This window comes from Triticum dicoccoides, chromosome 3B (genome assembly GCF_002162155.2).
Source record: "Triticum dicoccoides isolate Atlit2015 ecotype Zavitan chromosome 3B, WEW_v2.0, whole genome shotgun sequence".
Taxonomy (NCBI): domain Eukaryota; kingdom Viridiplantae; phylum Streptophyta; class Magnoliopsida; order Poales; family Poaceae; genus Triticum; species Triticum dicoccoides.
In genome coordinates, this window is record NC_041385.1 from 281,051,950 (window position 1) to 281,065,608 (window position 13,659).

Here is a 13,659-nt window from a genome sequence, read left to right on the forward strand (position 1 = left end):
AATTCCAGCCTTGCAAAATCTCTCTTCTCCATCGCCCCTTCCGTGCCCAGATTGCTCAAATCCTTAATTCGCCGCCAACCCAAGGAAAGTTCGAATCGCCCCTCGTCTCGTCTCTTTCCCCACCTCTGTGCCGTACGACGACAACGAAGACGACGGTCGTGCTTCACCACCGCACCAGAGCTACCTCATCTACGCCCTCGTCCACCGCACCTGGTCGTCCACCGACCACGTCGGCCGCCGCAACCGACGTGCCTCACAGACACCGAGTTCTGCCGCATCAGGTGCGCTTCACCGATGCTGTCTCCCAGCTCACAGGGGCTACTTCACCGAGCACATCATCGCACCTCCGCCCCCCGAGGCCGTTGGGGCTTCACCAACGGTCTCGTCCACCGCATCGTAGCGCTCCACTGCCACTCAAGATCTGCATCCGTGCGCGGCCAGCCAACACCAGCGCATCACCCTCAACGGCTCTGAAGTGACCCGTACTCTAGCTAGGCGAGCATGCCCAAACGCCGGCCCGAACTAGGTATCCACACATCACTCCCTTGTGCACTGTTCCAACGATGTTTGGATATCTTTTCGCTGCTCTCTTAGCTTACACGCCTATGCAACTCTGACTTTAACTCTTATTTCTTCTGGAGATATCATCTGAAACAAGCAAATCCATTTTTTAGTGAAGCAAGACGGCACTACGGGATCTGGTACACATCCTGCACACCCATATAACCTTGTAAGTATATGTCCTCCGGTACAACATCAAGGTTGATTCCACTTATTTGATCAACCATTCACCGTGTAAAAAATGCAGAGGGGGATGCAAGGAGCACAAGGCCTGCACATCCAAGCAAGTGGTAACATGGACTTGTACATGGAACATCCCAAGCGCAAGCAGAGCTGCAGTGAGCCTGTACAAGGAGCTAGCGTAAGTCCCTGCATTTCATTTAATTCGTACTGGCATTCGTGTATGATTTGTGTGCAGTGGCGGATCCACGAATTCAAGTTACCAGGGGCGAACATTTAACTTAAAAAATATGAAGGCACTTGCACTCCGGAAATCAACATAACTTGAGAAATGTGAAGCTACGTGCACTTTGAAAACCAGCTAATGATCCAAAATAGTTCAGATTATAAACACTAAATGATGCAAGCACCAAAAAACACAAAATGCAACATGGTGTACAAGGACTACAAACATGGTCTGTACCTGCTTGAATTATTCGTTCTCTGACTGAAAATATCAAAGTGTAATTGCACCTATAACCAGTGCACAAACTGCATATCAATATATCTATCCTGCACAAGTATGCCAATAGTTTCAAACAACAGATTAGAAAATTATTTATGCTATGTTGTCATGATACGGGGACTTTAGGGTAGATGGCCTCGACGTTTCCTCAAGCTATGAAAATGCACTATAATTTGCTTGTCATCAATGCCTGCAAATCTCTGTCTCTCTCAACATAGTAGATCATCATTAGACACTAAATCCTTCAATGAGCTTGCAAAATGCTTGCATTAGATCCCTCATTAGACACTATATGTTCATCACCAGGAGCATGTAAAATGTTTGCATCAAATCCTTCATTAGCAGTCTGTTCATTAGACACTTCAGGCTCAAGAACAACATGAGCTTGTATGTTTGCACCGGAAACTTGATTAGATACATCAGATTCAGTCAGTTCAGTATTGATTGGGGGAGTTATAAAATAAGTAGAAATTGGTTTCATTTTCTCATAGATTCCCTACATACAAGCAGTTTTACAACACCGTCGGGTTTAACTATTGGCCAGAAATTGAAGAGTTGAATTAGATATAATCAGGGATGTGATGTACCTGCTCGTTGCGCATGCTACTCTTGCAAGTTGCGACTGTCCGTTCGCGCAAGCTCGATGCCATGCCCGTGCTGCCACCGCTGCCTCCCACGCAGGCTACACCCAGGGTTGGATCTTCATCTTCTTGTCCTTCCGTTCGCTTGAAGCCTGGCGACCGCCCTCCAACAAGGGCGCGAGGAAGTGTTGTGTCGGTCTGTCCAGCGGCAGCTAGGTTAGGAGCGAACCGGACTGGAGGCTGGAGCGAATGAATTGGGATTTTTCCTGCTGTCGATCGATATGGGAGGCGCTCGTTTGGGCAGCGAGCCTGCTATAGGGCCTGCGTTGCACTTATGTTATTGGCCCATCCAAATTGAAACATTTTTCTTCATTTTTTACATTGCCTGCTCGTGCGTTGGGACGAACGAAACTAGCATGGGCCAACCTGGACGACTCAAACTAGGTGCACACTTTCCAGCCACCTGAGGCGGCTGCCCATACCATCCCCTATGGTGGCATCGCCCCTTTTTGCATGTATGATTGGATAGTGAAAAATATTCCAGTGGCACTTTTGATTTACCCACAGAATGGTTGAATTGCTTGTTTCTATGAACTGAGTTCGCCAATAATGTGAAGGATGCCAATCTTTTCATCTTATTGTAGATTGCTTAGATCTCGATATGCCAAAAGTAATCGCATGAAATATACAGTAAAAGCCAGTGTGATGTGTGTGGCTACAACTAGTCTAACTACATGTCCTTATGTAACATATCAAGGACGCGCCATCTTACCAGATAAACCATTCGACTTACCAATGCAGTGTGGGAAGAAAGAAGTATTGGGACTGCGTATCCAAGCAATTGATGCCATGGACTCCTTCGTACAACCTTGTAAGCGAAAAAGAAGTTGTAGTGTGCATGTATAAAGAACTAGCGTAAGTTCAGTTACCTGCTTCTCTGAATTTTAGTTAGCCACTTATTGCAAAATTGTTCAATTACGTTGCTTGGCTTAATTTAGTTTGCTACTGATTACATAATGCCACAACATGTTAATCATATTGTAGACTGCGCCTATCTATGTGTTTGATACTTACTGTTAAGAATTACCTATTTGCCTTAACTTAAATATCTACTTGTTTGTTTAACTGTATTACTGCTGCAACAGCGGGTTACAATGATGTTAATAACTACTTGTCAGCATCCAATTGAAACTCTTTAATTCCTTGTTTGTTTAACTGGTTTGCTATTTTAACTCCCAGTTGAGATGGTTTGCTAACTTCAACTTTTCTGAATCCAATCGGAACTTTAATGGCAAAACAGGTCAGCCCAAGATCAAAGAGCAAGATCCGTATGGACGTTGCATCATCCCACAGCAGTGGCACCGGCCCAATCGTGCATTATGAATTGCCAACTGCTCATGCTCTAGAGGCTAAACTAGTGGTAGAAAGAGATTCTGGTTCTTCACTTAGAGATGAAGTTGACATGTTGAGGAAGCAAACATCACAATCACAAGCAGTACTCAAGACAACCATTAAATATTTGGTGGATTTCAAAACGAAGCAAGCTGAGACTGACCGGATTATTAAGGTCCTGAAGGAAAAAAGGAAATTAAATTCCTACTTGGTAAATCATAGGTGAAATGTTCTTTCCATCATTGAATAAACTTTGTGTTGTCTGTTCATGTAATCAATCAAACCATTTGTTTTAGAGAACATGTAATAATTGTTTTTTTTGTTTTTTGGTTTGTAATTTTATTTGAGCACAAGTCTGTATTAATTGATAAGACTCAGAGACATTTCATTTGGATTGTTGTGCCAGACCTACAAATATGCCAATTGGGCTAAATGTGCATTCAGCAATAGTAGTAGTACAGATGGACCATAAATGGCACGCATCAGAAAGGGCCAAGATGTTGGCTAAAAAAGGATGATGTTGTAGCCAAAAAAAGTACAGCGGTCTGGCTTATGTATGTTAGTTGATATTATTGATCCATATACTCTATAAGTGTTTATATGTCTGTTAGTTCTGTACATTCTTGGGGTATTGACTTGGTATTTGAATCTTGATACATCGCTTGTGTACATATCTAAATGGGAGTACACATTATGTTGCATGTGACATTTGAGTTGGACATGAAGTGTTCCAAATATTTGAATTCACCTTAAACTGGATTCTAGCTTCTGAATTCGAGTATCGGAATTTGTAAACCATATTCATACATGACAGTGGAATACATCTTTGTTGTCCTTTTGAAGATATATAAAAACACATAGAATGATTTATAAAGATTCATATAGGAATACAAAATGGATTCGAATTTAGTTGCCAGGGTAAACATGGATGCTTATTGTCCCAAAATTCGAAAGAAGCGGCAAAATGTCCACTCCCACGTCTGCTGCCCGAAGCCAAGTGTTTGGGAGATGGAAATTACTGTCTACCCATTACACGGACAATCCATCGGCCCGATTTCCACTGCTCTAAATAGGGGTAGGTTAGTAACTTCAATTAGACGCGACACGACCGCCTCTGAGCCCATTCTGGCACGGTGGGCGTCAAACATGGGCGGCAAAACACATTTGATTCAAGCTCGTCAGAAAGACCTCTGTTTCTCCCTCCATTCCCCATTAATACACGGTGGGCGGCAAAACAAACTCGACTCGGCCGAAATCGATGTAGGCAAATATTTTCAATAGGGGCAGGTCTGTAACTTCACTAAGACGTGACACAACCGCCCTACCAGTCAACCCCGTTCATACACCGTGGGCGCCAACCACCCTCTCCTCGCTCGAAATCGCTCTGGGCAAATATTGGCGAGATGCAAGATTACCGTCCTATCCCCAACCGACGAGACGTCCAAATTTTAAACGGGCGCTAAGTTCGTAACTTTCCCATATATCAGACAGGCACGTCCCAAAAACATGGTTCCCCGTACCTCTCCCTCCATTTTCCCATTCATACACCGTCCGCGCTAGAACACCCCAACCCCACACTAGCCTCCGTCCGCCACCCCATCCATTGCCGCCGTCCTCCACCACATCCATCACCACCGTCCTCCACCATGCCGGAGCGCCTACCAAGACCGCATCGTCCACTGCTAGATATGAACGTTTCTCATCCACGGCGACGAACCAATAGCCTTGCATCGCGTCCTCTCGCTTCATCGCCGCCGTCGTCCTCTTTGTCGGGGCCGCTCACACGACCTTCTCTTCCACCGCAACGGGACATATCCCCTGATGCGCCCGTCTATCGTCGCAGATCTGCTTCAACGCCACCGACAGCCATCGCACCCCCGATGCCTACACAGCACCGTAGGAGAGGTGGTACTTCATATCTCCTCAACTTTTTGATCTCAACCAGAAAATAGATCTAACTTGGTTACTCTACTTTCTTTTCAGCTCTTAGAATTTAGTTCTTAGTTCGAAGCAAACAATGGATGCTAAATATCATTTCTCCGGTTTGCAGCTTCAAATCTGCCATGGCACAGCCATAATACGGTTTAATTGATCATGCTTAGGGTTTAATTGATCATGTTGGTTCCGTGGTGGTTTCTTTAGTAGAAATCGGAGGGGGAACCCTCTTTTGCTAAAAAAATATGCTTAGAGTTTCCCCCTTTTATGATCACTATACGATCAGAATATGTGCTTCGTGTCATAATAACACTGCTCCACCCATCAAGCTAAACAAGCTTAGTTGTTCAAATACAAATCTGATATTATTAAAATAGAGTTGTTTAATTGGTCAGCTAAATGTTCCTAAATTAGTTTAGAAAATGCATGTTTGCCACTCGGGTGTGTATCTCTACAGGGTGCCCACGGTGGGCCGGCCTACCCTGGGATTTTGGATCGTCCCAGTCCCTGATTCCCATTTGTTCTGCTGCGCGCTTCTGATCTCTACTCGCCCCCAGCCGCCTGCCTCACCGGCGACTTGCCGTCCCCGGACGACATGACTCTAGGAGGAGAAGCCGGACTAACAGGAGGCCAGGAGCCACTCGCCCAACAGCGTCACCACTGCCCGAGCGCGTCGCTGTGCCTACCTTCCTAGTCCGTTCAGGGCTCAGGCGTGCAGCACCCACCAAGCCAACCCGATTTATCCTGAGATACATCCTCAACACTCGGCAGCCACTCCTCATCACCCATTTTCTAATTGATTCATTACTCATTAGGCAGGACTGTCATTAGGGTTTGTTGTGTGCTCAGTGCTACCTACACTTAATGGTTCAGATGTATTTCGCTAATCTTTAGTACCTCTAAAGTTCATAGGGTTTTCAAAATTCCGGCCCTCGAAACATACACTAGTCATTTTGGATTGTTGGTCGTAGTGACATTGACCCAGATTACTGCTGCAAGCCAGGTTTGTTGACAATTTTACTTGTCTTTCTTACTCATTCTATATAATATCCAATTATTCACGTCGATTAGTTGCAGACAATAAGTGCTAGACAAACTTCTTCATTTAGATTTTGGACGGTCTCTTACTGCAGTTACAATTCTGCATACTTTTCCTAGTAAACTCACAAGTAAATGATTGATTCACTACATCTATGCTTGCCTTGTCATATTTGTTGTCAATATTCTTTTAGAGTGGTCTCTTACTGCAGTTACAATTCTTACTACTTCTTATGTTTTCATGAATCTCAGATTCTAAACAGTATCATAATGACTATGAGCTTGCGCGCATGAAAAGAATAAAGCAGAACAATGCCATGGCTGTCGAACTTGGCATTAAGGGACTGAAATCAAGTCTGGATGCAATGCAGTGCAAACCCTCTCCACCTACAGATTCATGCTCAGAATATGATCCTAACAGTGATTCTGAGCTAGAGGGAGACCTAAGTCAATGTAGCTCCCTAGTGGAGGAGTCAGAGGAAGATGCCCTATCTTATTCACCCATCAAGGTACTTGCTCTAACTTTCCAAGGTTACATTGCTCGCACATATCTTGCAACCGATGCTTTGCATTGCTTCTACTCTGCTGAAGTGCCATTATCTTAGTTTACACATCGTGTATGTGAATACGCCCTGCCTATCCATTTTCAGTACATATTCCATCTGTCATCATACCATATTTATCCATTCAAATGTTGTTCTTGTGTATCAGACGTTCAAAAGGAAGAGGGCGATTGCTGATCATGGAAGAGCACAAGCAAAGTATTTGGAAAAGGTAGTGGCACCTGATAAATCAAATAGCCCATTAGGTGTAGTTGCAATATCACCTAACCCATAAAACACCCCAACTCTAGTAGACTCTAGCCTTACTACACTGTTCATTTCTGATGCCCCAACTCAGCAAACCCCAACTGCAGCAAACAGTTGATTATGTCAGTTGACATAGCACCAGTTGTACGAAGCAAAACCCCCATTCCAGCAAAGGGTACACCAAATCCAGTTGCCAAATCCCTTTTCAAACTAGAGAGAGCCCCAATTGCAGCAAATAGGACCCCTATTCCATTTCTTCCCAGTTTAGAAGACGAAGCTTATGTTGTTGTCAGGAACTTTGTGTGCATCTTTCCTTCATGGAAAGATTATACCGCACACACAGAACAATTTCCAGTCTTCCTCCGCAACTTACGCATAAGTAATGTACTAATGTTATTCATGGTCATTACTGCATATGTTTCTGCTGATAGAAGACACAAGATTTCATTCTTTTAAATAGGCGAGGAGCAAACTGGATTGTGATGACGAGCAAGGGTTGGTTGCGCTTTTCAAGCACTCGTTGATGAAGTATCGTTCCTACCTGAGGCAAGCGCACTTCGATGGCAAGCCTCTAAACGAAATTTCTGTAAAGTCTCCGGTGCTACATTTATCCGATGGTGACTGGAATAATCTTGTTATACATTGGTCTCGGCTGCAGCGTAAGGTACTGTCTATGATATCACATCACAATTTGAACTACATTTCTGCATTTGCCTTAATGTCTCACTTGTACGAAAACTGTTAGCAGAAGAAAATTCGCTCTCAAGGGACCACAGAACGCAACTATACTGCACACTGCATTGCTCTTGTGAGTACCTCTTGCCCTGTATGACCATACTTACTTTCATAGTTGTTTGATTATGTAGCATCACTGCACATGTTAGCCTCGTAATCGTCCATTTGGTGGACATTATAAGATCCTATGGACTCTTACATAAATTTAGAATCAACCCAATGCTTGTCAAGAGGTTTAGCTCTTCAGTCCTCTTGTAAGGACTGAGCGTGGTCTATCACTGTACTTACATTAACAACTACTCCCTCCGTCCCATAATATAAGAACGTTTTGTACAGTACACTAGTGTTCAAAACACTCTTGTATTATGGGAAGAGGGATTGGTTCATTTTGTAGCATTCTGCATCTTATCTCCCTCGCCCACCATTTACTAAAAAAGATCAGATCTATATTTAATCTTACCAACAAGTAGAATACACAGACAATGCTAGTGCAGAAGTGTAGCCCATTGCTCTTGTCAGTACATTTTGTCCTGTAACACTTGTACTTCCAGGGATTGGTAGTTGATTATGTAGCATCAATCTGCATCTTATCATCATTATCCTCTATCCCTTCCAGTATTATCATATCTATAATTACTCTCTACAAAATGTAGAGTACATGCAATGCTTATGAAGAAGATTCTGTGCTGAAATTCTTGAGTTATCCTTCCCTTGACATGGAGAAGGGCATTATAAAGCCGGTGTTAACTGTTAATGTAAGTCAGTCCTTCTAAAGCCTTTATCCTCAACTGATGTTTAATTTGCTCATACTCCCTATCGTTTACTGCTGTTTAGTTTGTTGTTTCTACCAAAATGCATGTTCGCAAGAACCGTAAGTTCTAAGTTTTACTTGTAAAACCAAATTCCTTATTCATACCATGCACATTACTTAATACTCCCTATATGTATGCTTGTTTTTGTGGATCTATAATCTAGTGTGTGGTGAAGCAGCCCACGTTTGCACCTTGTCATCTCCTAGTTTATCTTACTGATGTGGCTGATGATATGAACAACATGCCATGCACATTATCCAAAATAGATACAATGATTTTCTTTGCCCTTCATCTATGCTTGTTATGTTGACATGATAATCCAGTAGTGTGGTGAAGCTCCCCGCATTATGAACAATGCCAAATTATGCTATTGATATTTTGAACTTACTATTTATTTTCTAATTTAAAATTGGATGGAATTGACAGCACAGTTATCATCTTGTTTATACACGTGCAAAACCTGTCATCTCTATGCTTTGTTTCAGGGTGATATGCCTGATGGCATGCACAAGTCTGCTGAAGGCTGTGAGACAAACCCAACATATATTCAAGCAAAGAAGGCAAAACATCTTGAAGATAGCGAGACAACCCCAAAGTCTTGTCTTGATGCAGTGTTCAAGTTACTTGAGACTAACAGTCAGACAAGCTCACAGAATTCGTTGTCTAAATCAGTTCGACTTCTTCAGTCCCAAGTTCTAGCAGAAAGGCATTCTGCAACTCAACTTCGACTTGAAGTCCTATCTCTAAGAAACACTTGGAAGCTATGACCGACATGCTAGGCCGGTCTCACAGCCTTGCTCAGCAGCTTGCGCAGCAGTTCCCCCGCAAGGCTAACCTTTCTTGAACTGTCTTGGAAGTGGTCTCAGTTCAGTATTATTTTGTTACGCTGCAATGGTGCCCAATTTTTGTAATCTGCTTCTTCGTTGCGCTTTATGATCATTGGTGGCGAACTTCGATGCCCAGTGGATGTAATATACCTTAAATCCTTTATTGTATAGTGTAGGTTTATTCTTAGTTACTATGGCGTAATTTCTTTATTGTATAGAGTAGGTTTGTTCTTAATTCCTACTAGTTACTGCCATCATTCGCTATCTGAAAAAAATCAGATGTAGTTGATCGGGCCGAAACATTCGACTCTAATGGGCCTGGTTTTTAGCGGGCCACAATTGGGCCGGCCTGCGTCTTTCTTGGGCCCGAATGATTGGGGACATCACACATTGCGCCAGGCCCAAACTTACACCGACCTATATTTTAGTTGGGCCTTTTCTGGACCCAGCGCTTAGTTTGGCCCAGGTAGCGTTGGGCCATTAACAGGCTGAATATTGTACTGGCATGTTACGGTCGAGATGAAACCACGGGCCTTTAGTAGGCCAAAATGCATGTTGGGCCTCAATTTTCACTAGTCGTCGACGGGCCTTCAGCAGGCCGAAATGTAGACCGGGCCTTTTTGGGCCCAGTTAGCTCACGGGCCGTTACCAGGCCGAAACATATCTTGGGCCTTAGTTGGCCCACTGATATCATGGGCCTTTAAGAGGCCAAAAGCTTAGTACAGGCATCAACGGGCGAATTACGCAACAGGCCTTTAACAGGCCCAAAGTCACGTTGGGCTTAACTGTTGCCACCTTTAGCACGGGCCGTTAGTGGGCCCGATGTACCGTCGGACCATATATGGCCCATGGGCAGCATGGGCCATTCCTAGGCCGAAAGTCACACCGGGCTGAAATGGGCCCATGTCTACATCAGGCCTCTAACAGGCCAAAAGTCACTGGGTTGTAGTTGGGCCCAAATATTCGATGAACAATTAACGGGCCAGATCTGGCTTCGGGCCGCAAATGGGCCCAAATATTGGGCGAACAATTAACGGGCCAGATCTGGCTTCGGGCCATAAATGGGGCCAAATATTGGGCGAACAATTAACGGGCCAGATTTGGCTTCGGACCGTAAATGGGCATTTATTAAGAAGGCCGTTATTGGGCTGGCCCACTAGTACCTGATTAAGTACTACGGGCCTTTGACTGGGCCGGCCTTTTTAACCTATATGGGCCTCTGTTGGACCCAGTCACGTGTCAACGTCTCATAGGCATGTCTCCTCCAATGGACGGGCGACATCTGGCCCACTGACGAGCTGACAGGTGTTCCCTTCGGCGAATCAAAATTTTACACGTGGAAATTTCCCATTGGTTAGGGCTATTAACGGGTTATCGGATCCAAAATCTAACCCGATAGCTTAACGGTGTTCCGTTACGGTGGATGCCACGTGTCAGTCGCCCTTGACGAAAGCACTTCTGTGACGCGTGATTTATCGTCATGGAAGTGGACACTTCCGTGATGATAATTTTGGTAATGTCATGGAACACTTCTACGACAGCACAGGTATGACTATCTTGATTCTCTCATAAAATCGTCATGGATGTACATGCATGACAAATAACGCGACCTACTGTGACAAACACATATCGTCACGGAAGTGTATTTTTTTTGTAGTGATCCCTACTCACTTGTATCGATATCAATTGATGGGCATTAAGGGAGTCCTGGATTAAGGGTTCCTCGGGCATCCGGACTATTGATATGGGACGAACTGTTGGGCTGTGAAGATACAAGGCCGAAGACTCTCTCCCGTGTCCGGATGGGACTCTCCTTGGCTTGTGCCGGATATCGGGTTCCGGCAAAACCCTTAAGGTTCGAACTCTGGGGTGCACATGAAGATCTTCTCCCTACCGAAACACGCCCACAGCCTCGCTGCGATTCTAAGCTAGAACGATGAACAACATAAGAGACACAAGGTTTATACTGGTTCGGGCCACCGTTGTGGTGTAATACCCTAATCCAGTGTGTGGTGTGGTGGATTTCCTCTTGGGCTGAGGATGAACAGTACAAAGGAAGAACAGCCTCACGAGGAGAGGTGTTCTTGTGGTGGAATGCGGATGAACCTCTCTCTTTCATCTACTGTGGTGGCTATCCCTATTTATAGAGGCCCTGGTCCTCTTCCCAAATATTGTGCGGGAAGGGAGCCAACAACGACCATTTTGAAAGGGGACAACTAGTACAAGCTATCCTGACTAAAGGTGGTCTTCGACTGCCAAAGGCACTGGTGATGACGCCGTCTTGGGCTCCACGATGACCTCCATCCTGCCGTCCTGCTGGTATTGGTATCATTGCACCGATATGGAAACCTTTGCCTGATGCCTCGGTACTCCGTGCATGCACTTGCAGAGGAAACAAGGACACTGCGCAGGCTGGCGCCCGCCTGGTCTTGATCGTCATGGCTTGCGTCATGAGCACCTCGCGAGGTACCCTTGCCTTGACCTCCCTGCCTCCTCGCGAGCCTGCCTGGTGAGGCCACCCCTGATGAGGCCTTGTGTCGTCCGCCCCGTGAGGCTTGGCCCCTCACGAGGGTCTTGAGCTTGGGTTGATGAAGACGGGTCATACTGGGCCACTACTGGGCCACGCTGCAGGCCGCAGGTAGGCAAGCCTGGGGACCCCCGTTCCCAGAACACCGATAGTAGCCCCCAGGCCCAAGGCGTGCTCAGACTTGGCTTAGCAGTGAAGCCAAAGGGCAAGTGTAGAGCGCCACGGGCCCCAACAGCCTGCGGCCTTGGTCGACGCATGGCGACTGATTGGACGTGGGCGTCTCCGCTTCCCCATGCTGCCTCGGCAACTGCCCGATTTGACGAGTTCCTGCTGCATGCAAAAAGAGTCATCATTACCTGTGATCGTGGAGGTCGACGGTTGGCCTCCCCTGGACTATAAGTACGGAGGGGCGTGAGCCCCCGTTGTCCATCTCTTCTTGCTCCGCTTGCTTCTTCTCCCTTTCTCCACCTCTGTTCTCGACGCCAATGGCAATGATCCGCCAGTTCTCAGCCGAAGAGAAAGGGAAGGCCCCCCAGGAGGGGCCTGACCCGCTCCCGCCGAAGAAACGTCTGGTCCCGTCCCGCCGCGACGAGGTTGTGAGACCGGAGATGACGAGGCCTTGGTGCGAGCGGCCACCTCCTGGATTCCCGCTACCCCTATCCGCTCGGGCCGAGGGCCCTGGAGAAAGGGACGACGAGCGACGCTGCCCGCGCTGTAGGCGAGGTCGATGAGCCATGGAGGTGCGCGCCGTCGCTCCTGGAGTCCACGCTGCGGACTCCTCTCGCGAGCTCGTGCTTCACGCCATGATGCCTCCAAGCACCAGGATTCGCTTCCCTCCATTCTTCGCCTTTGAGATGCCACCGAGGGGGCCTCTCGAGCTTTGGCTGCAGCACGCCGACTGCGGTGCTACGGCAACCAGAGTGGAGGTTGAAGTCGTCGCTCCGGGCAAAGTTTTCATGACCCGAGGCTGGGGCGAGGTCGCCCGGGTCTGCCGAATAGGGGGTGCCCTCGTGATTCATTTTGAATACGATGGCGCCTCCTTGATGTTCTTCAAGGTCTTCGACACAGAAGGCCGTCGCCGATAGTGCTGCCCCAGAGGAGGCAGTTAGGAGATCGATGTGGTAGGGGCTAGGCCCGCTGCTCGCTTCCCCACCGGCTCCTCTGGCAGAGGTAGCGATGTTTGGGAGTCTAGCGACTCTCTCGAGCTCTCTGTGACTCCAGAGACAAGCAAAGACAGCTACGTGCCCCCGAGCTCACGTCGTGCTCGGAGTAAGGCGGCTGCGTTAGGCCGCTGGCGCAGCTGATCTAGATGGGGTTGGCGCCGGCCTCCCGTGGCCCACTGTCGAAGATGGTGTCGGCCATGGAGGCACATGTAGTTAGGGCTCTTTAGGATTCACGTCTTTTGTTCCCTGCGAGGAATCGATAAAACACCCCGCAGGGGCATGTAAAGGGTCCGCGATGCCTTTTGTTGAAATTATCCTTATTATGAAGCGGTGCGAATGCTTGTCCTGTCCCGGCTTGGTTCCCCCTTTCTAACCTCGCGACGACTTGGTGCTCTTCCCTGACAGGTCCCGGTCCCTAGGCAGGCTTCAGCAGTCGCTGGTATGCCAGGTCGCGATGCCGTGGTCAAGGCCAGGAGGTGAGCGGCCCGAGGTCGAATAAGAGCCCCTGAGGCGTGATGCTCACGAGGTCCCCTTTAGCGCACAAGCAGCCGTTGAAAGATGAGAAAGGAAGGCAACGTTGCCGTCACAGAGCCG